Source organism: Leucoraja erinacea, chromosome 26 (genome assembly GCF_028641065.1).
Source record: "Leucoraja erinacea ecotype New England chromosome 26, Leri_hhj_1, whole genome shotgun sequence".
NCBI classification, from domain to species: domain Eukaryota; kingdom Metazoa; phylum Chordata; class Chondrichthyes; order Rajiformes; family Rajidae; genus Leucoraja; species Leucoraja erinaceus.
In genome coordinates this window covers 14,781,905-14,808,558 of record NC_073402.1, presented here as the reverse complement: position 1 = coordinate 14,808,558, position 26,654 = coordinate 14,781,905, and the positions used below count along the sequence as shown (strand labels likewise).

At 41.3% G+C, this 26,654-nt stretch overlaps 1 protein-coding gene across 1 annotated transcript in view; it reads right to left on the bottom strand.

The window, feature by feature from the left end:
- The window catches only part of LOC129709671 (disks large-associated protein 2-like), a 562,214-nt gene that overhangs the window by 163,065 nt on the left and 372,495 nt on the right, over positions 1-26,654 (bottom strand). Inside the window, exon 4 of the mRNA XM_055656173.1 lies at positions 11,673-11,750. The gene's annotated coding sequence lies outside the window, so the exon portion shown is untranslated. The remainder of the gene's footprint in view (positions 1-11,672; positions 11,751-26,654) is intronic.

The following is a 26,654-nucleotide window of genomic DNA, read 5'->3' as shown; positions in this document are numbered from 1 at the left end:
TATAATCCCCTGTTTTCTTTCTGCCACCCTTCTTAAAGAGAAGCTACCCTCCAATCCACAGGAACTGATGCTGAATCTATAGAACATTGGAAAATGATCACCAATGCGTCCACGATTTCTGGATCCACTTCCTTAAGTACACTGGGATGCAGACTATCTGGCCCTGGGGATTTATCAGACTTCAGTCCCATCAGTCTACCCAATACCCAGTCATTCCACAAACATCCTCTCCACATCCACTCTAACCAAGCCTTTCACTATTCTGTAGGTTTCAATGAGGTCCCCCCTCGTTCTTGGCTGTGTTGCTGATGTTACAATTGTGACAACACTCCCCCAAAACAATGTATTTCTCTGTCTATAAGGGGTGACAAGTGTTCTTTTCTCATATTGCCCCCCATGTTATTATGTACTTGCTGGTCATTTATCCTTGCTCATCATTGCTTCACTCAAGTGACACCTCATCTATTATTAAAAAAAAGTAAAGTATCCTTTATTGTCATTCAGACTTTACAGTCTAAACGAAATGTCATGCCTTGCAGTCATAACATAGAATAAAATAACAAAGTAAAAGTCTTAAAGTCCTTGTCTCTTCCCTCCTTGTTCTTCCTCTGTGTTGAGGCGATCCAGGCTTTCGATGTTGTGACCCCGCCGGGTGATGGTAATCGAGTCCCGCGGCCGAATCCGAGCTCCGCGAATGGGCCGGTTCAAACTCTGCGGCCCGGGGCGGTCGAAGCTGCGAAGCTCCAGTCCAGCGGACGAAGCTGTTGTTGCGGGAGCTCCTGAGAACAGTTCACCAACCTGGGACCTGCGAGCTCCCGACGTTGTCGTCCACTGGGCCCGTGGCCGAGCCTCCGAAACTCCGAAGTCGGGTCGCCGCCCCTGCAACGCCACCACAGCCCTGAAGTCGGCCAGCTTTGCGATGGTAAGTAAGTCCTAGCTCTGGCTCCGGAGCCTCGAGGTCGGTCCCAGTTGGAGGCCGCCAGCTCCGCCATTACGCCTCAGCGCAGACAGAGACGGAGACGGAGACGGGGGATACGACTAGAAAAGGTCGCATTCCCCTCTGAATGAAGAGACCAAAAATAATTTTCTCCCACCCCGCACACATACACAACTAAAATAAACTGAAAATAACTAAAACAACAGGACAAATAAAAAAAGAAAAAAAAAAAGAAAAGACAAACGGACTGCAGGCGAGCCACAGCTGCAGGGCAGTGCCACCACTTCCGGAAATGCTTTTGAGGTTTTGTACATTCATTTGCAAAAATGATGTACTGCAGAGAATTAGTATGGGAGCGAGGTGTCATACATACCTATATTTTACAACAAAATGGTTGTGCCAATAAGGACATCAATGACAGCCTCCACAGGTGGCTGCGGAGGCTGTCATTGGGTATTTTTAAAGCAGAGTATGACAGGTTCTTGAATAGTAGGGGTGCAGAAAGTTATGGGGAGAAGGCAGGAGAATGTGGTAGAGAGGGAAAGGTAGATCAGCCATGATTGAATGGTGGAGTAGACACGATAGACCGAATGGCCTATATCAGCTCCAATGACTTATGAAGTTATGGACTTAAGGAAGCAATAGATTTAATATATTTGATGTAAAGACTAAATGCTGCTTTACAAAAATGGAGGATTGGGTTACAGTTGGTTTATAGGGCGGCACGCAGGTGCAGCGATAGGGTTGCTGCCTTACAGTGCCAGGGGCCCGGGTTCGATCCTGACTACGGGTGCTGCCTGTACGGAGGTTGTACGTTCTCTCTGTGACCTACCAGCATTTTCTCCGGGAGCTCTGGTTTCCTCCCACACTCCAAAGCCAAACAGGTTTGTAGGCTAATTGGATAGGTAAAATTGTAAATTGTCGCTGGTGTGTGTAGAATAGAGTTAGTGTGTGGGGATCGCTTGTCGGCACGGACGTGGTGGGCTGAGGGCCTTTGTCCGCGTTGTAGCTCTGTAAACTAAACTAAAGTAAAAGTGATCTATGTTGATATAAATCACCACGTTGGTCAGAATAACTCCTACTAAACACGTTTTCCTGATGACTGAGGAAGCAGGAATCATTAATACTGGAGAAGCCATAAAAATTTCAACGAGCAACATCATCACACTAAACAACTGCAATTGCATTGCTGCTTTTATTATTCAAAATAAATAGGCTAAAACATTCATTAAAATATTAATGAAAGTAGGAATCTCATCAGAACATTTTCACCAATAATATGATCACATAATTCCATCATTTACAGCCCATCAGTCTAGAAATGATTGTCGGTAAGAATGGTTGTTACTTACCAGATATTTTGGGGAGCACTACGAGTTTGTTCCTTTCAGGCAATGTGAAAAAACAAAAGCTACATTCACCTTGTGGGAGCAAAGCAATGAGCCACAGAGTGATACAGAGTGAAAAAAGTCCTTTGACCCAACTTTCCCACACCGGCCAACATGTCCCAGCTACTCTAGTCCCACCTGCCAGCATTTGGTCCATATCCCTCCAAACCTGTCCTATCCATGTACTGGTCTAACTGTTTCTTAAACGTTGGGATAGTCCCAGCCTCAACTGCCTCATCTGGCAGCTTGTTCCATGCACCCACCACCCTTGTGTGAAAAATGTACCCCTTAGATTCCCATTACATTTTTTCCCCTTCACCTTAAACCTTAAGCCTATGTCCTTTGCCTTCCATTGCAAAGGAAGAAGCAGCAATTGTCTTAAGACAGCCATATGCAGCAATGAAGGAGCCTTGAACTAGCGCTGGAAACGTAAAAGGTTTGTTGAGCAAAGCTGCCATCAGATTTGGAACTAAACAGTATGAAAATCTGGTGTCTCTGGCTGCTCACAACAAAACCTATTACAAGCCTTCAGGCAAGGAGGCATGCAGCTGCAAACCTCTTCATCCACAATAAATACTCGCATGGGATGAGGTGACTGGAAACAGCCAGTGCCCAGTCAGCTGTGACCATGCCAGGTGCAGCCAACTCACCAGCCAGTGAGACAAGAGCCAGTAGAATCCCAATATCTCTGCGAGTAGTCAATTAACAGTCGCGGCAAACCTCTGAGGAGAAGTAGGTCAGGTTGCAAATGTCTAAAACAAGGCTTGAGTGCCAACTCAAGCTGCCAACAGTACAGATATTTCAGTGGAAGTTAGTAGCAGTGTTTATTGGAATTTTTTCATCAGTTAAGATTCAGGCAAATTCTAGCCAAAGGAAAGTAACAGGTAATAATAGTGTGTGAAGGTGGCAGAAGGCAGTTTGAGAAGATTTATTACACACGGAGAAGGTCCCTTAAGAAACTGCAGCACGGATGCTCCAAACAAAACATTTGGTGCTAAACTTTCCTCCCATCCCCGCAGCACTTAATCGGGGATTGTGTTTTTGTATGGCAATAATCACACTGATCTGTATGCAAAAAATGTATTCCACTGTACCTTTGGTACACGTGACAATAAAAGAATCATGGAACCATTGAGGTGAATTTTCAACAAACTGGCCTTGATATTAAAATCTCCCTCCACCCAAGACAGATGGGATCTTGAATCAGCACAGCACGTTTGTACCCTTGCATGCCATGCACATTGGTCCTTGTCTTTTCCACAGCAACGGCCACCTGGGCTACTGAACATTTAATTCATTGCGCAGCTGGGTGGTCACGTTGTCATTTGTTGCTGACGCACGTTACCCAAGAGTTCAAAAGTTCATAAGTTATAGGAACAGAATTACGCCATTCAGCCTATCAAGTCTACTCCGCCATTCAATCATGACTGATCTATCTTTCCCTCTCAACCCCATTCTCCTGCCTTCGCCCCATAACCCCCGACACCCATACCTGTCAATCTCCGCCTTAAAAATACCCAAATGACTTAGCCTCTACAGACATCTGTGGCAATGAATTCCACCCTGTAACTAAAGAAATTCCTCCTCATCTCTTTTCTAAACGTGCGCCCCTTTATACTTAAGCTACGGCCTCTGGTCCTGGACTCAGCCACTCGTGGAAACATCCAGTTCAAACTCACAATGGATAAAGACAGGAGTTTCTCCCTACACTAGTGAACTATCAACTACCCACCAATGTCCATGGGCTGGGAGGAGTGCAGGTACTTCTACCGGCCCTTTGAAGAAGCCTTCAATGTCTAATACTCAAGCACTTACCCCAAACATTCTTTCATTTTAATGTTATACAGAATTGGAGACACTGTATAATGAAACAACTTGTCATTGAAGATGGCATGTGTAATTGTATAGTAGTTAGTGATTCATAGGACGAGCAACCATTTAGAAGCTTCGGGGGTAGATTTTAAAAGCGCACAAAGCAGAATGTCCTTACACTTAAACAGTGGCATTATTGGATTCCACTAATGATAATCAGCAGCATCTAACACACAACACTTTCAATCAAGTTTTAAAGAAACTGCTTTGTACTTATCAAGATGATTGTACCATTGTCTCAAGACGTTCCTGAGTAATTTGAACACAAACACAACTGTGGCCAGGCACTTCAATCAATACAGCTCAATAATTATATTCCTACATTTGGAGAGATCCTCAGTTTGCAGCGGAGATAGAATAATTTGAATTATTGTGTTGCATTAGATGGGAGAATATTCATTAAAAACTTTTCACTGGACAATTGAATCTTGTTCTTGATGGAAGATGTATTTAACCCTCAGTACTGGGTAGAAGGCTTCCACCTTCAGTACTTCTCCCTTGTTAAACACAGATGGGATGTTTAGTTCAAGGACAGAGAGAACAAACCAACCATGCATAAAAATTGCTTTTCTGAAGGATTTTCTTTTAAGATTGAATAAGCACAGACAGGAGAATAATAATGTCTTCTCTTTTTGATGGCAGTTAAAGGTCGTAACTCACATGTTTAATGAATAGTTATAATTTTAAAGCAGTTCTCAATTGACACGAGAGCTTGGTGATGTAAATTTTGTACTTGGCTGAAAGAGGCTGCTGTTGGTGCTGAGTGCAGCATTCTTGCAGATTATATGTGAAGACAAATTAATGCCATATTTTTACTTCTTGAATACTTAAGTTGTTTAGTGTTACTTCTGAAAGGTTTGGAATTATTTATGTTTTCAAGTAGAGAGGCCTTCTGGTATGTATTGCTGATCTCTACATATAAATTGCATTAATCATTTTCCACATGACAACCTCATAATCCTGAATCTTGGACGCAGCTAGGAAGTAGTAGGGGGGAAAGGTAATACAGTTAGTTGAAACTTCAATTGAAAATTCAACAGACTTTCCTATGTACTCAAGATGAAGTGCTCTTGACATGGTACAACTTCACATCCCTTGTAGGATTAGTGGTGAACAAGCTAAAAACAACAAGACGACAACTAGTACAACAAATTAAACTACAAAATGGGCGATAAGCAAGCTTTAGACTTTAGAATTTACTTTAGACTTTAGAGATACAGCATGGAAACAGGCCCTTCGGCCCACCAAGTCCGCGTCGACCAGCGATCACCCTCTACACTAACATTATCGTACATACTAGGGATAATTTACAATTTTACCTGAACCAATAAACTAAACCAATATGATATTAGGTTTGTTACAAAACTTACCTTCAGCTGCGCTGCAGTTCTGTCACTGGCCGTGTGCGTGACTTTGGCGCCTTTGAGGGAGGGTGGGGGGCGCGTTTAAAATGCGGTTTTCTACCGCCCTGGATATATTTTCTCGGGGAGCTAGGTAACGCTGAAGATTTGTTCCAACTGCCGGTCTGTGATTTTTTTTTTTTTTTTTGAAATCGCTGGACCATTTCAGCGCTGGAATAAACTAAAAAGCCGCTTCTAATGCCGTGAACGCCGACAACGGGGACGGATTTTAGGTACGGGACAGCTAAAGAAAAGCCGTTTATTTTACATACAAACGTGCTTCTTAGAATGACCTTAATCCACATTTTACATTGCGAAAAGGTGATTTAGGCCCCATACGAACCGGCAGTGTTTTTCCTTTAAATTCACTGCAACCGCAATGTTCCAAACGATAGCGTTCCACAAAATCCCACTCACAAGATGATTTAAATGGCCATTAATTTACAGGAATTAAACACTAAATTCCTTCCATTTGGCCTATAAATTCATGACAATGAGATTTAAAAATCATGTTATATTGTGAATTCTTGTGTGAATGTTATTTGGACACTTAGGCTGTTTAAAAATGTTAATCTTTTCTTAAGAAATGGATAGATGTTTAGATCTAGTAATTGAATTTTGTAATTAGCTACAATTGGGTAACTAACTCATTATATGCTTTAATTTCAGGTCATCCAAGTAAGATTGTTTCATATTTATTTCAGAATGCTTCAATCTATAATAACTGAACATTTCTTTCAAAATCAAGTCTCATCTTTGGGTATCAAAGATTGCCTCTAACATAAATTACTCACAATTCTGTTGTTCAACTCTTCATCCATTTTCCCACTTGATTTTATTCACACAAAGCTAAGTTAGTGCCCAGCATATCCCTGGCTCAGCTGCAAGCAACCTTCTGCAGGTCTAAATCTACACAAGCCTCAGCAGTAAAGTGTAACTAGGATGAGCAACCAGTGTGAAGTAGAAATTAATCATACATTTTACTTTTTAATTGGTGGTGAATGAGTTAGACAGCTATAAAATACCATACGCTTTATTATAGGCACTTCCATTCTGTCTGATGTTCATCTAATATTGCTGATGTTTCAATCTGTATAATGCTAAATGTTGCATGCTGCTTTATTGCATGTTGATTCTCATTTATTAGATTCTGAAAATTAACATAATGAATCCTTTATTGTTAAAGCAGGAGAAATAAAAACTATCTGTTGTTCCTTGTCAGTTCATCGCCAGGGCTGAGGTGCATGAAATACTGTGCTTTATGATGAAGAATAAACCAAAGATTACATCAACCTATTGAAAGCACTAAGTTACTTTGACAATTCCGTAGGTAGATAAAAATGCTGGAGAAATTCAGCTGATGAGGCAGCATCTATGGAGCGAAGGAAAAGGAGTGTCTGATGAAGGGTTTCAACCCAAAATGTCACCTTTTTCTTCGCTCCATTGATGCTGCCTCACCCGCTGAGTTTCTCCAGCATTTTTATCTACCTTCGATTTTTCCAGCATCTGCAGTTCCTTCTTAAACTTTTGACAGTACCGTTCCCACTCTGAATCTGACAAGGGATTTCTTCAGTTAAATAATTAGCTTATTGAAATGCTATTATGAATGTTAGTCATAACTGTAGCTTGTACATCAATGAAATTGATAAATTGCATTATTCACGCTGAATATAATGTAGGCTTTTTCTCAGTGTTCATTAGATTGATACAACAGCCACATCAACTAAAAGACTGTACGCAAAAGCATTACCAATGACAGATTAATTGATGTTAAAGCCAAATGTACGGAAATCTTTGAAAGTGGCAGAGCAAGTCGATGGAAGATTGTTAAACAAGTTTACCTGATCTTTATCTTCACAAATAAGGGATGGTTACAATAGCAAGAAAGCCATGTTAAATTGCTACAAGTCACTCATCTGAATTCAGCTGGAGCATTATGACCAGTTTTGGACACTGCATTTTTTTAAAGGTTGTGAAAGCTGCACAGTTTGGAGGAGATTTACCTGCGTGTACTGAATTTTCTGAGAGAAAGGTGGTGGTGAAGCCAAAATTATTAGTTGAACAACTCAGTAGTTGCCTTGACAAACCTCACAAAGAAATTAGTTCAAATCTACCATGGTTGCAGTGTAATCTTATCAGTCTTTATAATGTTGATCATAAAAATGGTCATATTGTCATTAAAAAATCATTATGGAACAAAGAAGGGTGCAGCACTATGAAGACCCTGCCTGCACATGGTCTGCATCCCTCTGTTCTCTATTTGTTCATGTGTCTGTCTAAATGCCCCATAAACATCGCTATCATAAGTGCTTCCACCACTTGCTCTGGTAGTGCATTGCAGATCCCTACCACCTACTACAAAACATCTCCTTTAAGCTTTCCCCTTTTACCTTACAGCTAAATACCCTTTAGTATTTGACATTTCCACACTGGGGGAAAAGACTGACGATTTACCCTGTTTGTTAGGATGATGCCCTCTTAGTCATGGACATTTTAGAGAAAACAATCCATGCTTGTCCAATCTCTCCTTCTACAGTAGCTAATGCGTTCTAATCCAGGCAAAATCCTGGTGAATATCTGCACCCACACAAAAGCCGCCACATCCTTCCTACAGTGTAGTGACCAGAAGTGTGCTTTAACTATGTCCATCTAAGACTGTATCATTGGTAAAATCCTACACTGGACTTTCCTCTGTGATTCAGCACCTCACTGCCAACAATCACTTCACTGGACTGGAATTAATTGACAAAATGGTGAAAACTATTCCATCAATCAAAGGCACAAAGTGCTGGAGTAATTCAGCAGGTCAGGCAGTATCTCTGGAGAACGTGGGTGGGTAATGTTTTGGGTTGGGACCCTTCACCAGACTACTCCAGCACTTTGTGTCTACTTTTGTCTTTTTTTGTGTGTAAACCAGCATCTGCGGTTCTATTGTGTTTATCTCTTCAACTCATCACCTCGGCTCCAGAACCACGGTCATCTCAACCTCAGTTAGCTAATTACAGTTAATTTGTACCTCTGCAAATGATCATACTGTCAGCTGAGATTTATTTTCTTAACACCTGCGTCTCTCTAACTCAGTTTTTTTTCCCCATTTAAACGTACCACTAATAAAATGTTTGGCCATTTGTCCCAACAACTTTATGCATAGCCTGGAGGAAAAATGCATTTGATAATAATCTTGCGATGTTTTACCAAGAGAAAAACACAAAATGAACAATCCCTCAATGTACATTTGCATGGACATTCAATTCAATTTGAACTTTTAAGCTTCCAATATTATCAGCAGCTGCTTTCTGCCAATTTGGCATTAAAATTAGAAACTGAATATTGTTTGCGGTCAATATTTTCTTTCTCTTGCTTTTAAAAAATATTTTTTTCCGTTAGAACAGGTGATGCTTTGGACTTGCTAAAAGCAAAGGCCAACAAAGTGAGGGTATTTTTTCAATTGATATTGCTGCAATAGGTGGTGTACACACATAATGAAATAGCATGCCAGTGATTTCTGGTATGCAGTTCATTCAGTTCCTTTCCCCTTGATGATATAGTACAGCAGCTGCCTTGCTGGCTAAACTGGCCACTAAAGTCCCTTTGCTGCAAAACTCTATCCCTGGACACAGAGATACCCTTACCATTATATGATGGGGCAAGATGTGTTCCTGCAATTCATCCCCAATTATAACGAGTCTGTCCACATTCAGATGGTTCCACTGCATACCCAATGTCATTTTAATGAGCATACCGTATGTCTTCAGTCTGATGGTATATCTTAAAACAGCAAATTTCAAAATATCATCCGTCTGAAATGTATTACATTAGCATTGGAGAATATGCTAACTGGTCAGGTACGTTATATCAAATGCTGAGGATACACAATTTCAAAGCTAATCTTTCCTTGACTACAGCCGTTAACTTCAAATGATCATGACTAGCTTAATTAATGCACTTTCCCAAATGTGGCCTTAAAGAAATGAAAGTGTGAGTCACTCTGTACAGTGGGGATGACCTTCAAGCTTAACATGGATTAAGTATTGAGATCTATTGTGCTTTGCAAATTTCTGAGCTCCACTTTTGAATTAGGTCTTTTTAGTTCCTTACTTCACCCAAAATCCACCAACCAGAAATGTAAATGCAAAGCTATACTTGACGACTGTTCGTGTTCTGAAAATTTGCGGGGAGATTTATAAAATCTTCTCTCTGAGATTGCACGATTTTCATTCTCAAACAGCTTTCTGCATTGAGATCTCAGAAAATCCAAGCAAGAAGAGAATGAAGAGTTATGAAAGAACACTCTGAAAGAAACTGCCAACCAAAAGTTCTCCTTTTGTTTTAACTGATCTCCAGTGCACCATCACTGAAGTTCAATCTTCTCTTTCTGAACATCGTTTGAAAGATGGCATATGGTGACTGCATTGGCTCCAGAGTCTGGGTAACCTATTCATCTTTGAGACCATTTCCTTTTTGGGTAAACATTTCTTCAAATTGCCTCTGAGAGAAGTCAAGTGAATCTTGGTTAGTTTTGCAACAGTCAATAGTTCGATTCTGTTTATACAGACAGCTACAATAGGAAAGGAATGATTCAGTCTCTCCAGAGATCAAATTATTTTCAGTATGCATTCCCATTTTTTCCAACTTGCCTTATGCAACCAAATAGCTTTCAATCAGCTTGTTACACATGCAAAGCTTTAGTTTTGGTTGAGATATTGCATGATGGGTCCATGTCAAATGAGCAGGGATGGCAAAGAGAGGCAAAGAAAAAATGCCATCACTTTTGTGGCCCATTCTTCCCCTTTCTCTCGCCTACCCCTCTCACCCTTCTGCACACTCCTTACCCCACTGCCTCACTCTTTCTCCAGTCCCATCCTTCTAACAGCAGCAAGTCAGAGCCAAGGTTATTCCAGCCATAATCCAGTAGATCTTACATAGGTTCTGCACTTGCACTCATGCCCAATAGACATAAAGTGCTGGTGTAACTCAGCAGGTCAGGCAGCATCTCTGGAGAAAATGGACAGGTGACGTTTCAGGTCAGGACCCTTCTTCAGTCTGAAGTCACATATCTATTTTCTCCAGAGATGCTACCTGTCCCGCTGAGTTGCTCCAGCATTTTGTGTCTCTCTTTGGTAAAAGCCAGCATCCGCAGTTCCTTTTTATTACATGCCACGATTGCTACAGGCTGTTAACACATTGGGAAGGAGGGACGGAGAGGATCTTGCAACTGATATCTGGGGTTTAACAGAGTGGAGTCTGATGCCTGCGTTCTGACAGAGAATTATCTTTTTTTTTAAATCCTGCAAATTGTATCATCTCATTCTTTTGGGGGCAACACACTGCCAATTAGGGTGCATCCTATAGTCTGAAAACCTTGGTCACAAACCTGAAGTACAGAGAAATAATGAGTAAATTGCGATAGCTGTAACATTGCATAAGTAGAGTGAATGAATTGTTGAATGATCTTCTAGTGTTAATAGGCTTCTCTGTATCTGGAGATCTAACCTGCAGTTCACAGGAATCTGAAGAAGGATTACAATGAGTGCAGAAACTGAATGCATGCCAGAAATCCACAGAATCTTTGTTACAGTCAACCAACTATGAAATCTTATAGTGATTGCTAAACTTTTGTTGTCTGTTTCTTGCATAGACTTTAGCAGACATAATTTCCAAGATAACGAGTTAAGATATCATGCCAGTCACACATTAACAACAAACTTCCCCTACTAAATATTATTTTCCAAAATAGTTTGATCTTCAGGATACCAGCTTGGAACAGATGTGCTGCCATGTTTCTCTTTTGCCGACTTAATGTAGCACATGAGCGATTTTATGTTAGTCAGTGGAGTTGCTAATCATACCGCACCGGTCCCAAGTGAATAACCTGCAGTTTGTTACAGATTCTTGAATTTCAGTGCTATGTCTAATTAATAAAGCAATATACCAACTCATGCACACATGAAAAAAAAACACACACACACACAGCCAGAAATAAACATGCGCACAATAGCGTTACTCATCTTCAGAATGGAAACTTAGAATTGCTTAAAACTTGGAACATAAAAAACCAGCAAAGTTCCAACATACCATGAAGCAGCCCAGAAAATGTGGACAGTAGCAGCAGCGGTGGAAATATTGAGAGCAACCTCTTCCTGTCTTCTCCCTCTGTCAATGTAATGGCAGAAAATCAAGCGTTATAAATAAGCTATGATCCAAATATCTTCTGCAATAGTTATGATAAATACATTATCCTCTTTGTCCTGTCAATAAAAGGATCACTTCCAACCAACTTGATGCTTTAGGAAAACAAATATTTACTGTACATATAGAGCAGCCTAACATAAGTTAGCCCATGGAGCTAAAGAGAGTTTTGTTAAGCTTTATATGAATATCATCATACACTAATCAAAAGGAAAACTACACACAATGAGTACCGATACTTGATGAAAGCCACACCCAAAATAACAACATATTTATAAGGTCCTTTTTGTCAGTCAGAGAGTCATACAGCCTGGAAACAGACTCTTTGGCCCAACTGACCCTCACCGACCAACATGCCCCATCTAAAAACACGTCCCACCTACCTGGTTTTGGCCCATATACATCTAAACCTACCCTGTGTTGTGTTCTAACCGAAGAGTGAAAAACACTTTGGAAACAAGGAACTGCAGATGCTGGTTTACAAAAAAAAAGACCCAAAGTGCTGGAGTAAATCAGCGGGTCAGGCAGCATCTCCAGATAACATGGATAGATGCCATTTCTGGTCGGCACTCTTCATCACTTTACGTTATATGGAACATTCAGCAATACCTCTTATTGTCTACCAATTGTTTATTGTTTATTGTGGCTACTTTCCCACATATACTGTAGATATTGATTAGGTATCGTACTGTTGATATTTATGTTTGGAAAGTATTTTCTTTAACGCCTTAATATCGTAATGATTTTCCATTGCACCAGAACGGGTGTCGGGTTATGAGGAGAAGGCAGGGGAATGGGGTTGAGAGGCAGAGATAGATAGACAATAGACAATAGGTGTAGGAGTAGGCCATTCGGCCCTTCGACCCAGCACCATCATTCAATGTGTTCATGGCTGATCATCACCAATCAGTACCTCATTCCTGTCTTTTCCCCATATCCCCCGATGCCACTATCTTTAAGAGCCCTATCTAGCTCTTTCTTTAAAGTATCCAGAGAACCGGCCTCCCCTGCCCTCAGAGGCAGAGAATTCCACAGACTCACAACTGTCTGTGTGAAAAAGTTTTTCATCATCACCATTCTAAATGGCTTACCCCTTATTCTTAAACTGTGGACCCTGGTTCTGGACTCCCGCAACAGGAACATTTTTCCTGCCTCTAGCGTGTTCAAACCCTTAATAATCTTTTATGTTTCAATAAGATAACCTCTCATCCTTCTAAACTCCAGAGTATTCAAGCCCAGCTGCTCCATTCTCTCAGCATACGACAGCCAAGATCGAATGGCGCAGTAGACTAGATAGGCCGAATGGCCTAATTCTGCTCCGATAACTTATGAACATGAATATCTCTAATCCTAACGCATCACCAATTGCCATGTGAAAATGATGATTAATTTGACTGTTTGAGCATAGCAGCTGTGAGTGTAAACAGTCAGATAAACTGTCTCTAATTTGATTTGGTTTTCTCACACACTGATGAATCAAAGGAACATAATTTGGTTCCCACCATACAGAGCTGAAGCTGATATTCAATTTCAATTAGATAAATAAAAGGTCAATTATTCTGGTTTATTTCTTATGTGGCCAAGGAATCCTTTGAAATAAGCAGGTCAAGACTTACTCTGAAAGTTTACAGCATAAATCTACAGTATAAATGTCACACTTTTGAAATACATGTTTCTGCCTAGTATTTACAATTGTCTTGGAGTGAGGCCTCAACATGTGAGTACAGCAGGGTGACTGTATCGAGACAGCCACTATGTTGCATTCCACCAAGCCAACCTTACTGTGAGGGGTAGTGAAGAGAATACCAGCCTACATAGTTTAGTTTAATTTAATTTAGTTTAGAGATACAGCGCAAAAACAGGCCCTTGACCCACTAAGTCTGCGTCGACCTGCAATCCCCGCCCACTAACATAATCCTTCACACACTAGAGGCAAATTACAAATTTACCAAGCCAGTTAGTCAACAAACCTGCACGTCTTTGGAGTGTGGGAGGAAACTGGAGATCCTGGAGAAAACCCGTGCGGGTTATGTGGAGAACGTACAAACTCCGTACGGACAACACCCATAGTCAAGATCAAACCAGGGTCTCTGGCACTGTAAGGCAGCCATGCTGCCCTTCCTTCACTCTGTAACAGTTCAATCAGAATGAAGCCTGCCTTGAAGCTGGAGTCTCTGAGACCATATATGACATTCTGCCTCTGCAGTCGCTAAACCCAAGCAATACCAAGTCAAACCAACAAGGCACAATCCTTACTCCGGCTGAACAAAACCACTAAGGAACACGGTGTGCAATTTTTATCCAGAGCTAGAAACCTTCTCTTTTGTCCGGATCTTCACCTCACTTCTTTCTTAACCTCAAAAGATAACGTCGGCACATTAAATGCGTATGGATGTTTCCTTCAAAACTAAAGTCCTTCCACAGAAAATGCTGCATTAAGAAGGTAAAACAGCTTCTGTGAAAAGAGAAACAGTGATCTATTCTTCGGAAGAGTGTCCGACCTGAAATGTTCACATTGTTTCTCCCTCCACAGATGCTGCCTGACTTGCTGAGTGTTTCCAGCATATTCTGCATTTACTTAAGATTTTTCAGCCTCTTTCATGTTTTGGTTGTTGGATAATCCTTTGGTGGTTTTCATCTTAGCAAAGAGTACGATTTAATATCTTCCACAGATAAAATTACTGGAAAGATGATTTTTACCACAATCTGATATACTTTTAATCTGTAGGCAGTGAAAAATGGATATTGTACTCAGAGGTACAATGCCAAAAGTGGTCCAAACTTGCATTGCTTTCAGACTGACTTCATTGATATTCTCCTTACAATTCCAAAGATAAACCAAGGAACAGGAAACTGCATTGGCCAAGAAGATTATTCATTATCACAGGAAGTATCTGAAAACTCTCCCACAAGCAGAATGATTTATTCCGCAGGACTATCTCTAATCCCTTAAAGACTGAATGAGCAAGATAAGACAAGGCACTGCAAGTTAGCCAAACAATAGATCTCTTTGAAAACCCTTCTATTCTAGTCAGCTAATACCCTGAACAAACAGAATAAAATGGAAAGTACAGTATTTTGTATCATTAAGCAAGTTTATAATCAGACCACATTATACAATGATTATAATTCTACTGGGAAAGACAAGTGTGTTATCTGAAGAGAAACCAGTTCAAAGTTTTGAAGTAAAATGGCTCTTTGATTCTCACTGCTTTCTTTTTGATTTTTGATTGTAGTTTCCTGTTTACAGTATGTACCATGACGTTTGCTATCTAGACACTGCAGCTGGTTTTGGACTCCCCATGGAACTAAACGGCATTAATTGTTGCAATTTCCTAGCATGTATATTAGAGAAACCAATTTGAGGATCTTCACAAAATTAGTGGGGCTCTTGCCCTCCGAAAGCTCTCCCAAGTAGCATCCTGTCGGGAACAAAGCAACTTCCTGTGAGAAGCGCTTAACGGCCGGAGGGTCTCCATAGTCCCCTTACACAAGGACACCTCTGGCAAGTCGAGTGCACTCTTCCACCAGCTCCCATTCTGTCTCATTTCAGCGCGTCTGTAGTTGGAGGAGTGCTGGGTGTTTGATTGCATGTCTCTTTAAGAGCTGGCGGCATAGTTTCCATTGACTTGAAACATATAAGATTGTTAAAGGTTTGGACACGCTAGAGGCAGGAAATATGTTCCCAATGTTGGTGGAGTCCAGAACCAGGGGCCACTGTTTAAGAATAAGGAGTAAGCCATTTAGAACGTAGACGAGGAAACATTTTTTCTCATTGAGAGTGGTGAGTCTGTGGAATTCTCTGCCTCAGAGGGCGGTGGAGGAAGGTTCTCTGGATCCTTTCAAGAGAGAGCTAGATAGGGCTCTTATAAATAGCGGAGTCAGGGGATATGGGGTGAAGGCTGGAACGGGGGTACTGATTGGGGATGATCAGCCATGATCGCATTGAATGGCGGTGCTGGCTCGAAGGGCCGAATGGCCTACTCCTGCACCTATTGTCGATTGTCTATTGACTAGACTAAATGCCAGTAGCTGTGAGAAGTTGCAATAGATCAATAGAATAAAACAGCAGGGCTTCACACAAGGAAACCTGACAACGCTGTTTCTTGAACCTTACCTGTGAACCTGCGAATTCACAGACTTCAATCTTTATGGAACTTATACAAACAGAATTGGGGAAGGCTATTTATGACTTCAGGCCTCATGTGTTTGAGACTTAGCTACTGTTTGACATGGCCTAGAGTGCCACTTCATTGAAAGGGAAGAGGGTAAAAAAGTAGCTCAACAAAATAATTATCCTCGGGGCAAAAAACAGTGAGTAAAGTTAATCCCAGACCAATGAATGAGCAAAATCTCCCTCATGAAGAACAGATTACTGTGGAGAAGGCGCTTGAGAAGCTGAAAGGTCTGAAGGTGGATAAGTCATCTGGACCAGATGGACTGCACCCTAAGGTTCAGACAGAGGTAACTTTAGAGATTGTGGAGGCAGTGATAGTGATAGTGATTCAGGAGTGGTCGCAGATGATTGGAAACTTGCCAATATTACCCTGCTGCACAAGGTGGTAGGTTGTTGTAGACATTGACGTAGACATTGTCGTAGGGGAGGTCCAGTCGCCGGGTTTTCGGCAACCTGCTATGACTGCGACAGTCACCGGCAGTCGCCGAGCAAATCGCCTACGTGGGACAGGCTCATTACGTGCTCCAATTTCGCATTTTCTACTTTCTGCCTTCAGATCACAATGTCCCCCAAACTGGATGTTCCCCGAGACTAGCCGAGGAACACACAATAATGTTCCAAGTTTTGCAAACACTTATCTTGCATTGAACACTGGGGTCACCCGTGAGTGAATTTAGAGAAACAGAGCAGAAACGGGCCCTTCGGCCCACCGAGTCCGTGCCGACCAGCGATCCCCACACATTAACACTATATTACACAGGCTTGGGACAATTAACATTTACACCAAGCCAATTAACCAACACACCTGTACGTCTTTGTGGAGTGTGGGAGGAAACCGAAAATCTCGATCAAGGGGAGAACAAGCATAGTAACAACAAACAGATGCATTTTCTGAATGTTTCACCGCCAAAATTAAAAAGCAGCTGCATTGCATATTACTGTACATTGTAGATTTCTGAACTTTTTGGTGCTGACACAATTCAATAGGTTGTAACCATTCAACAAGGTTGTTACAAATAGTGTGCAAATTATGAATAGCTGAGTAGATATTCAAGGTCATTAGCTTTTCTTAAAACTTATCTGCGGAAGAGTCAAACACATTTAGGTTTTGGGTTATTATTGTCACGTGACCGAGACACAGTGAGAAGCCTTTTTTTTAGGTGCTTTAACCAAATCAGATATTACTATACATGAATACAAAAGGGCCAAACTCAAGCACAATAGGTAGAGTGATATAGATTGCAGGGTATAGTTCTCAGCATTGTAACGCTTCAGTTCCATGGACAAAGTTCAATGTTGACAATGAGGTAGACGAGAATTGGACTGTGCCCTAGCTTATGAAAGGACTGTTCAGAGGCCTAATAACAGAGGGGAAGAAGTTGTTTCTGAGTCTGGTGGTGTGCACTTTCAAACTTCTGTATGTACGAAATATCTATGAAAAGGTATGTGAAATTATTATATCCACACAAATTCCAAAGAATAGTACTTCATAGTAATTCAATGTGGACAATCCGTCTGAAGAAGGGTCCCAACCAGTATGTTCTCAAGAGATGCTGAAGATAGACACAAAATGCTGGAGTAACTGGTGTTTCCATCGCTCCCCCCCACACCCCACCCTGCTTTCTGTTCCCCTCTGCTTTCCAGAATGGGTTTGTTACCACTATCTCTTTTCTGCCATCAGCGTTCATTTAAAGCAGAACATTGTGGTCACCAAGGTGAGTGAACAGACAGAAATCTTCCTCTGCCGTCCCACCTCGCGTAACGGCTGCCTCAGTCTCTGCCGCAATTCAGTTTGGATTTATCTCGCTACAATTCCTTTCTTTTTTTTAATTGGTTTTCCTGAAGCGGCGGATGCCCGACATCCTTCAGCTGACGAACATCATTCAGCACCGCGGCTCATTCTACACATTGGAATGCAGCATCGGTGCAGCATTAGTGTCCATCTCTTCAAGGACGTTCTCTCATTACCTTAACATAATGCTGCTTCAGCTGAGTAGAGCAAGCTGTAATCCGACACTAGTTGGAAGTGATTAAATATACAAGGGAAGCGCACTGCAATGAGGTACAAACCATTGACTGAACACTAGCTCCTGCCTGCAATCACCAGCGCACTTAATTCACCATAAGTAACTACAGAATTGACGATAACAGTACAGTTACTCTTTTTTAATTTATTATAAATAATTGCTCAATTTAAGTTGTGCAAACACTGATCTCTCCACTTATGTCAAAAATATTGGATTATAAATGTACAACCACTTGTCTCATTTGGTTCAGTAAAGTGGCCACTTTTTAAATCAAAATATCTTCTGTGAGAGCCTTTGTTCACGTGGCAGCGACATTGCCTCTGACTCAGAAGGTTCTAGAACATAGAACACAGAACAGTTTAGCGCAGGAACTGGCCCTTCGGTCCACAATGTCATGATGCCAAGTTGAACTCATCTCCTCTGACTTCATTAATCCATATCCCTCCATTCCTTGCATAACCATGCGCCTATCCAAAAGCCTCTGAAATGTCACTATCATATTTGCCTCCACCACTCCTGGCAGTATGTTCCAGGCACCCACCACCATCTGTGTAAGAAACTTGGCCCGTATATCCCTTTAAAATTTTGTCCCTGCCACTTTAAATCTACGTTCTCCATTCTTTGACTTTTCCACCTGGGAACAAAAGTTCTGACTATCTCCTTGATCTATGCCTCTCATAATTATATACACTTCTATCAGGCGGCCCATCAGACTCAGCTCCAGGAAAATAATCGAAGACCTCTCCTTATAGCTGGTACCCTCTAATCCAGGCAGCCTTCTGGTAAACCTCTTCTGCACCCTCTCCAAAACCTCCACATCTTTCCTGGAATGGGGCGACGAGAACTGCACACAACATTCCAAATGCAAGCAAATTGAAGTCCGTTAAAACTGCAACTGTAACTGTTGTCTTTTCACCTCACCGCATCAAGCACACCTTCCTGCCTGCTCCCCTTTCCCCCCGTTTAGAGTTCCACAGGGAACGGCACGTTACTTGCACGTTTTTTTTGGAGTCAGCGTGGTATTCAATGCTCACACTACAATCATGTCTACTCTGGGGAAGAGCAGATACAGATTGGATGCCTGTTTCCCAATCTGCAAGTGCGGAGTTGAACATATGGCCTCTTGACATTTTGATTTTTCGAGTGTGTCCCACTCTGGTCACTGTCCCTTGCCTCACACACTGTTCTACTGCTCAATGGACTCCTGAGGAACAACATCAGTTTTTATTTCACCACTTTATAGCCCTCTGGACCCAGCACACGCTGAATTCAGCAGTTTCAGGTTCCAAGTATTGCTCTCATTTTAATGGACAACAGATGCCAGTAATGATTCTAAAATCTATGATTACACCCCTGTGGAGCTCTCTTCTGTCCTCCTACCTGTTCCATCAACTTCCCCTTTCATCATCCGTTTTCTCATTTCATCTCAGCTGGCTTTCATCTCAATAAATATTTTCCCATTTTTCTTTCCTCCCCACTGTACATGCATGAAGGCTGCCAGGTTCTAAGTTTTATTGCTTTTGATAGAAGGTCATCAAACTGAGCTGTTAATTTGTCTCTCCCATCACTGCCTGTGCCGATGCTGCCTGCCCTGCTGAGTATTCTGGTCATGTTCAACTTATGCAGGGGAGCTGGAAAAAAATATTATGCAGAAGATAGACACAAAATGCTGGAGGAACTCAGCGAGATAGGCAGCATCTCTGGAGAAAAGGAATGGGTGACGTTTCGGGTCGAGACCCTTCTTCAGACTGAAGAAGGGTCTCGACCCGAAACGTCACCCATTCCTTCACTCCAGAGATGCTGCCTGTCTCGCTGAGTTACTCCAGCATTTTGTGTCTATTTTCGATTTAAACCAGCATCTGCAGTTCATTCCTACACAACAATAATATGCAGTTAAGTTTAGTTTATTGTCACGTGTACCGAGGTGCAGTGAACAGCTTTTGTCGCATGCTAACCGGTCAGAAAGACAATACATGATTACAATCCATCCATTTACAGTGTACAGACACATGATAAGGGAATGACGTTTAGTGCGAGGTAAAGCCAGCAAAGTCCAATCAAGGATAGTCCGAGGGCCACCAAAGAGGTAGACAGTAGTTCAACACAGCTCTCTGGTTGCGGTAGAACGATTCCTAGAATTGCTCCTCAGAATTCAAGTACTTTTCCTTGCATATTCACTGCATATGTAGCTGACTGTAACAGCATCAGTATGATCATGATCTCTTCCCCCAGCCTTTCCACTCCCCCAGCTTTCTCATCCCAGAAGCACCATTAACTTAACTGAACAAGCTCAAAAATATCTGCTCAGAGCAGCTGTTAATAGAGTGAATTAAACAACTTCTTAAAATAATGTAAATGAAGGATCTTCGAAGTCTGTTTCTAATTCAAGTTTCTAAATTAAATGATCAACCCATGTAAATGCAGTGCCATACAACTAGCATAAAATCCATAGTGAATTATCTTTCCTGGCAACTAATTCAGGTGCTAATTAAGCTATTTTTACATATAATATGAGGAAGGACGTCTAGTCATTAATTGAATACCCATGCTAGAATCGTAGAGTCATACAGCATTGAAGACCCTTCAGCCCAACTTGTCCATGCCAACCAACATGCCCGATCTACATTAGTCCCGCCTGCCCAGCTTGGCCCAGATCCTTATTAACCTATCCTATCCATGTACCAGTCCAAATGTCTCTTAAACGTTATGATATTACCTGCCTCAACTACCTCCTCCAGCAGCTCGTTCCATACACCCACTACCCTTTGTGTAAAAAAATTGCCCTTGAGGTTCCTATTAAATCTTTCCCTCCTCACCTTAAACCTATGTCTTCTTGTTCTCGATTCCCCTACTCTGGGTAAAAGACTGCATTTACCTGATCTAATCCTCTCATGATCTTGTAGATCACCCCTCAACCTCCTGCACTCCAAGAAATAAAGTCCAAGCCTGCCTAACCTCTCCCTGTAGCTCAGGCCCTCAATTCCTGGTAACATCCTCGTAGTAAATCTTCTCTGCACCCTTCCCAGCTGGACACCATCTTTCCGACAGCAGTGTGACCAAAAAACTGAACACAATACTCTAAATATGGCCTCACCAACGTCTTACACAACATGACCTCCCAACGTCTATACTCAGTACTCTGACTGATGATGTGCCAAAAGCCTTCTTGAACACAGCATAGGACTACCATTGGTACTGTTGCAGTAGATTAATATCTGTTTCACATCCTTTTTGCCCAGTAAGAGGGATCTGCAGTTCCCTCTTAAACACTGTCTATACTCAGTACTCTGACTGATGATGTGCCAAAAGCCTTCTTGAACACCATATCTACCATTGGTACTGTTGGTAGATTAATATCTTCACATCCTATTTGCACATTCAAATATAGATATACTGTCAATGTATTTTGTCAATGTATACACATTAAGAATTACAGGCAAGATTCTGGAAGATTAATAATTATGTGACTAAACCCGAGAAGAATGCCTTCTAGAGAGGTTGGGAAAGACAGACTGGATCATTAGGAAATATATATATATAGGATGAATGAAAACATTATCGTCTGCAGCTTTTCTAACAAAAATAGTATTGTATTAAGTGAAATATAATATTCGCATGCCTGTCTGATATGAAATCTGGATTTAATGCCATATCAGTTTCATGACTAATTTCTATAGTTCATATGAGGTAAGTCTTGGTTGCAATCTATGTGGAGTTTGTACGTTCTCCCTGTACCACGTGAGTTTTCTCTGGGTGCTCTGATTTCATCCCACATTCCAAAGTCATGCAGGTTTGTAGGTTAATTGGCTTCTGTAAATGGTCGGTGTGGACTCAGTGGGCTGAAGGGCCTGTTTCCATGCTGTATCTCCAAAAAAATTATCCAAAATATTTATTTCCACATCTATCCTATTTGTCGGGTCCATCCCATACAAAGCCAAAATCACTCAGAAAAGTTACCATAAGCACTGGGATTTATTTATTTGCTCAAGTTATTTTTTGCAGGATCTACCTGATAAGCTTTAAAGCTCGTTTATTCTGAGCTTGTGCCCAAGGACAGCAAACAAAGACAAGGAGAGTTAGTGTTATCTGCTAGAAATAAGCTGCAGGCTGTATGCTTTCTGGAACAATTATCACAGCCGATGTGGTGTGCTCATTTGGAAGCTATAGCACAAGGAGTTTCAAAGTTATCTGGGAGTAGTGACACTGCAGGCGTGATCCGAGGGTACTGTAGAAGGTAGGTTGCCATTCACTCCACCAGCCCAATACAGAGACATCTGCCTGGAAATCCAGTCCTGGTTGGTAGCTCCATACATGCGATACAACAATGATATGCGGTAGAGGCGGCTGAGGCGCAGCGGTAGAGTTTCTTCCTGTGACCTGCGTGGGCTTCCTCCCCATATTCCCAAGACGTACAGGTTTGGCTTGGTATAAATGTAAAAATTGTCCCTAATGTGCGTAGGGTAGTGTTAGTGTACAGGGATTGCTGGTCGATACGGACTTGGTGGGACGAAGGGCATGTTTCCGCGCTGTATCTCAAAGCGAAACACTTAAATTAACATATTACACTCAGCTGCCAGATTGCATTTCCCCGACTGAATGGAACGATTTTATACACATTCTAACAAAACCATGCAGTACACTAAAATGCCAAGTTGGAGGTATGTTACAAAACCTACCTTCAGCGGCGCTGCAATTCTGCCACAGAATTAAACGGGATTTTTTCCCGACCTGGTCCTGAATTATATTTGTTGTAGTGCAAGATGTTGCTAAAGAATCGTTCCTACGGCCATTCTGTGTTTTTTTTTAAAATTCACCTGACAAGTTAATCGCTGGAATGATTTTAAAATCAACTTCTGAAGCCGTCAATGCCAACAACTGGGACGGATTTTATTAAATAAAGTAGTTTATTTTTATGTATAAAAGTGTTTCTTAAGATGTATTTAATTCACATTTTAAGTTGTGAAACGGTGATTTTTTTCCCCCGAAGAACCGGCAGTGTATTTGCTGCCGATATGGGAGTATAAATTCACCGCATCTGAACGTTCCAAATGGTCCCGTTCCAGAAAATCCCACTCGCAAGCTGATTTAAATGGCCATTAATTTACAGGTATTAAACATGAAAATCCTTCCATTTGGCCATGATAATGAGATTTAAAAATTGTTATATTCTGAATTCTTGTGTGAATGTTATTTGGACACTTAGGCTATTTAAAAATGTTAATCTATTCTTAAGAAATGGATAGATAGATCTAGTAATTGAATTTTGTAATTAGCTACAGTTAGGTAACTAACTAATTATATGCTTTAATTTCAAGTCATCTAAGTAAGATTGTTTCATATTTGTTTCAGAATGCTTCAATCTACAATAACTGAAAATGTCTTTCAGTTCTCTTAATTTTTAAGAAAGTTATCGGCTTTTAAATGTTCTTGATCACAGCTTTTGTGTTAAGTCAATGAAAAAGCAATAGGGAACAAGATGCCAATTGCCGAGTATGAAAATGGCCATAACGTTTTTAATACTGAAGATATGAAAGTGAATTAGGTGTCAAATTAAACTTCTTTTTATGCTTTATCTGATGGGATAAATTGAAGACTTGATTTTTTAAATCTAAAAATTTGGTAACATTGCTACAAGTTGCAGTGAATTTTTAAACGACCCTTGGTATATTATGGTCAATCCAGTGTGTTAGCGATACTGCAATACCACAACACTCGTGAGATACTTGTACTCAGCTTGGGAAAGGAAAATATAATTCAAGTTTTTTCCTCAACTTCAGGACATCCCAAATTATTTCCCAGTCAAATACTTTGGATCAGTTGTCACTGTTAGAATGTAAAGTTGGACCAGTGAACCTGAAGCCTGCGTGCTGCTCTGCAGCTCTCTTTGGTCCAGAATCTAAGGTTTCAATTCACTGGTACTCAGCACTAATTCAACTTTAATCTTACATTTGAGCATAAAGGGCCTGTCCCACTGCGGTGACCTAATTGGCGAGTTTAGAAGAGTTTGCCCTCAACTCATACTCGCAGCATGGTCGACACGAGGTCCTAGGAGGTCTTTGTAACTCTCCTTCATGCTCGAGAGTAGTCCCCGCGTAGTCGAGGTTTTCAGCTAGGGCGTGGCGTATTTTCCAACATGCTGAAAAACGCCCGCGAGTAAAAAAAGGTCGCCATGGAAAAAAATCAATATTTTTTTTTACTCGTAGGTTTAGTCGAAGTAGGTCGTAGTAGATCGGCATGTTATTGAGGATAATTGAAGGTAATCAAAGGTAGTCATAGATAGTCTTAAACATAGTCAAAGGGAGGTCGAAGGCGTTCGAAGGAGGTCGTCTTCACTCTCCACTATTCTGTCCAATTTTCCCGAAACTAGTCGAAGCTGGTCTTCAACATAGTCGAAGGAAGTCTTCTACATAGTCGAAGGAGGTTTTCAACATGACATTTTTTCAAACCTTCCTAAACTCGCTAATTAGGTCGTCACAGTGGAACAGCCCCTTAAGGATAACACAAACCAACCTCCCTTCCATTGACTCCATGTACACCTCATGCTGCCTCGGCAAGGCCAGCAGCATGATCAAGGACCAGTCACACACACACAGGCCATTCCCACTTCTCTCTCCAATTGGGTAAAAGGTATAAAATTAAAAAAACCCACACCTTCAGATTCAGGGACAGTTTCTTCCAATCTGTCCAGGCAACTGAACCATCCTACCAACAACCAGCGAACTGTCCTGAGCTACTATCTACCTCATTAGATACCGTTGGACTATCTTTGATTGGACTTTACTGGACTTTATCTTGCACTAAACATTTTTCATAATTATTCCCTTTATCATGTATCTGCACACTGTAGATGGCTCGATTGTAATCATGTATTGTCTTTCCACTGACTGGAACAAACGTATTTCACTCGGTACACATGACAATAAACTAAACACATACAAAACAGAAGTAGGCCAGTTAGCCCCAAAGTCCTCTCCATCACCCACTAAGATCAGGACTGATCTAATTTTGGCCTCACCACCATTTTTCTACTCTCTTCCCATATCCCTTACCTCTCTTGTGGTTTAAATGTCAGTCAATCTCTTTCCTAAATACATTATCTTCACATCTGAGAACAGAATTTCAAAGATTCAATGAGGAAGTTCCCCCTCATCTCCATCTTAAATGGCCAATTCTCACTCTGATACAATGCCCCCTAGTTTTAGATATATTAACTGGAGAAACAACCTTTTGGCATCCACTCTATCAATTGGATAATCTCTGATTATCCTGTACTGCACATCGTCTACCAACATCTTGCATACTGACTTAATTTATTAACATCCCTTGTAGGCTTTTTGTGTCTTCCTCACAACTTGCTAACCTGCCTGCCTTTGCATCATTAGCAGATTTGACCACAGTATACTCCTTCCCATCATCCAGGTCTAGCACTCATCCCTCTGCCACCAATTAGCTAATGACTGCCAGTCTGAAAATAGCTAATTTACACAAGAGTATAAGAGCACCAGGAATAATCCAACAGAAGAGGCCAATAATGCCCTTGTTTGCTCTAGTATTCAGTATTATTATTTCTAAGCATTGATGCCACTTTTCTGCTCTCTCTTATTACCTCTTGACTCCCTGATCATTTAATTGTCTTTTAATCCCTTGTACATTCTCCCGCTTCTGTAAATTGTCCCTAGTGTGTAGGATACAATATATTTTGCATGACGTCACCTCCACAACTTTCTGGGGCAAAGAATTCCAAAGATTGATGTCTCACTGAGATAAGATATTTCTCCTAATTTCTGGTGGAAATTGATGACCACTTATTCTGAAACGATACTGCATAGTTCCAAGTAAGTCCACTCGAAGAAACAATCTCTCAGCATCCATCCACGCCAATTACTCACAGAATCTTAAATGTTTAAATGGTCAACATTCAATTTTCAAAACTCAAATGAGTAAAGGCTCAATCTTTCTTCATGGAAGAAAGTCAAGATTCCCAAGATTCAACATAGTTAACTTTCTCTTCTAATAGCTACTTTGTGCAACTTGGTGCACTCAAATGCTTTCTGAAAATTCAAATAAAGTATATTTATTGGTAAAAATAGACACAAATTGCTGGAGCAACTCAGCGGGTCCAAGGGTTTGTCAGGCTTTAGCCATGTTAATCTACCAAGTACTTTTTGTTCTAGTTATAGAGATTTTTGAAATTTTGAAAGAGACTCTTGAGTATACAATACAATGCTCGTTTATTGTCAATTGAACCTCAAATGAAGTTCAAACAAAATTTGGTTTCTACAGTCACAATAAGAAAATAACCAAGACACACACCAACACAATTTACACAAACATCCATCACAGTGAATCTCCTCCTCACTGTGATGGAAGGCAAAGTCTTGTCTCTCTCCTGCTCTCCATTCTTCTCCCGATGTCAAAGCCCCTGGCGGGCGATGGTAAGTCCCGTGGCCATTAAGGCCGTTCCACGCGATGCAAGGCCGCGCTCTAGGTCTTGATATTGGAGCTCCCGGTGGGCGCTAGCAAGTCCCGTGGCCGTTAAAGCGACGCTGGGCGAAGTAAGGCCCCACTCCAGGTCATGTTCAACCCCGCAATTCGGACGGGAAAAGTTGCCATTGCAGGCGCTCCGAAAAGTGGGCTCCTACCAGGGACCCGCGAGCTCCCGAT